Genomic DNA, 2,483 nt, shown 5'->3' on the forward strand with positions numbered 1-2,483 from the left:
AGGAACCATGTCATCCTGTTCTGAATCATACGTTCCATTAATTTTGCAACACATGATGTTAGGGCCACAGGTCTGTAAGAGCACGGATCGTACGACGGCTTCCCGGGCTTTAGAATTGTGACGATAATTGACATTTTCCACTCTTCCGGACTTTTTCCAGTCATCCAGATAGAGTTAAAGAATTGTAACAGTGCTGTTAACCCTTCTAGGGGTAAGTTCTGAAGTGCTTGGTAAGATAGGCCATCCCGCCCTGTAGCACTGCGCCGACGACATTGACGTAAGGCAGTTGTAAACTCTGAGGTAGTGAAGGCGTCGTCAAGTGGATTCCCTACCAAAAAAACGGTTTAAAAATAAACCGGAATGAATCCGGAATTTTAAACCGTCATATGGGCCCCTGAGCAAACCGGATTTCTAGAAACCGTAAATGGACCTGAAATACCCAGTCCGGAAACCCAACCGTAATTGGTCGAAGCGGAAGCTGAACCGTATCTGGCCAATCCGTAGAGCTTCACCGGAGTGGGTCTAACCGTATATTAAACCGTATCAGGCAACACCTGAATATAATAGAAGTAGTTTAATAGAGTGACACACCTACTGTTTCACCTTCCGATGTACTGCAGCTGATGCTACAAGCCATCCCTTACAAAAATGTCATATCTAGACTTATAATGAAATTACGTATATGGATATATAAGGAATTGGGCAGATATGACCACATCTGCCCAATTCCTTATATACCATATATAGACTGCTTTATATTATCCCGTGTTTGGGCCTGGCAAATAGGGTACCCACCTCATATAAAGCAATTTTCATGTGATGCTCCTTCTAGCATCACATTAAAATTATTGCCATGGGGCAGGTACCATACTTTCAGGTCCAGACATGGGATCATATAATGCATTTCTATGAATATCCACAAAATATACATTTTACTGCTATCCCACACTGCCAAACGTGTGTTTACGTAGATGCATCGGCAGAATAGGCCACTGACCAATCTTTAGTGGCCTGGTTCGAAAATTGTAATTCCAACAAATATGTAAGCTAGAAAGATAAAATGCAGGCAATCGCTAGTTAGCAAACATTGTAACATATCATTCGACGTCGGAAAGTCACAGCCCTTTGGCGGGATTGGTTGTCGAGGGAGCAGACAGATATGGTTTGCAAAAAAAGTTTTATACATAAAAGCGCCAAAATTCCAAACAAGCACTTCCGCCGTTCAAGAAAAAATAATAGTAATATCACACGAACAACCATTGAAATAAACTAAAAATGTAATAGCACACAGACTCCTATTAAAATAAAACAAAAGGAAGGCGACAATTAAGCTGTAAACTATACAAAAGTTCCAAAGTCGATGATCCTTACTCACAGGGTAGAGTTCTGATTCAACTCTCCGGTCGAGCACAGCAGTTTTGACATGGGCTTGCTTGCTAGCCTCGTCGTTGAAGTCCTTCCTTGCACCGTGCGATGTTCAAAGTCCCCCAGTCGCTCCTCGCTGGCCTTGTTTTTCCGTTCAGTCCCGAAATCATCCCTTGTGACCAACACGTCGCACACACACACACGCACAGACACCATTGTTCGCCGGAAGCAATACAAGATGAAAAGTTCATTACTGTTCCTTGAACACGACGAGGTCACCACCGTTTCCCGGACTGGAAAATGACAAGGGCATCATATTTTTAACTAAAACTTAATAAAGAAAAAAATTAATAAATAATGAACACATAAGTAACAGAAACCCGGACTAAATCATAAGAAAACGTGAAACAAACACACAAATAAAAAAAGAGTAAAAACACAAAGGACTTACACAGAAACCCACATTTGTTCAATTAAAAATGACGTTTAAGCCTGATAAAAAAATATTCCTGCTGCGCTAACCATAACCAATATGGTGTGTAAACTATGCGACTTTGAGCATTGCAGGGATATTTGTGATCATAATCAAATGTCATTGCGAACTCAAAACGTGTGGCTGCCTGCCTAGGTGCTTCATATTACTATTTTTCTGAATTCTGTGTTTATTATTGTGGCTGCTCGGGACCAGGCGGAACTTGGACAGCTTTGTACCCATAGAGAGAAGCACTAGCTTCTCTACATAATCCCACCCCTTCTCCTTGGAGATACCCTCCGTGTATGCTGTAATTGGAAGAAAAAAAAAACAATAACCAGCAGATATACACATTATTAGCTACATTGTTTTGTAATAATTTTTCTAAATAGGCCCCTGCCTAGGACAACACAAGACCTTTTTTTGGGCGATGTAAAGTTTTGACACAAACAACTTGGCCCGCATTTTGCAGAACATACCCTGTAGAACCTTAAAGTGCACCATTACGATTTCGGCATACTATACATCACCATTGTGCTTCCTATGTGCATGACATTTAAAAGCCAAATCCGCAAACACTTCACAATAATTGATGCATATTAAGCAGTGTGCTTTATGTGGGGCCTTTAAGTGCAAAGCATCCAAA

Source organism: Ixodes scapularis, unplaced genomic scaffold, assembly GCF_016920785.2.
Source record: "Ixodes scapularis isolate PalLabHiFi unplaced genomic scaffold, ASM1692078v2 PGA_scaffold46__3_contigs__length_2488377, whole genome shotgun sequence".
NCBI lineage: Eukaryota > Metazoa > Arthropoda > Arachnida > Ixodida > Ixodidae > Ixodes > Ixodes scapularis.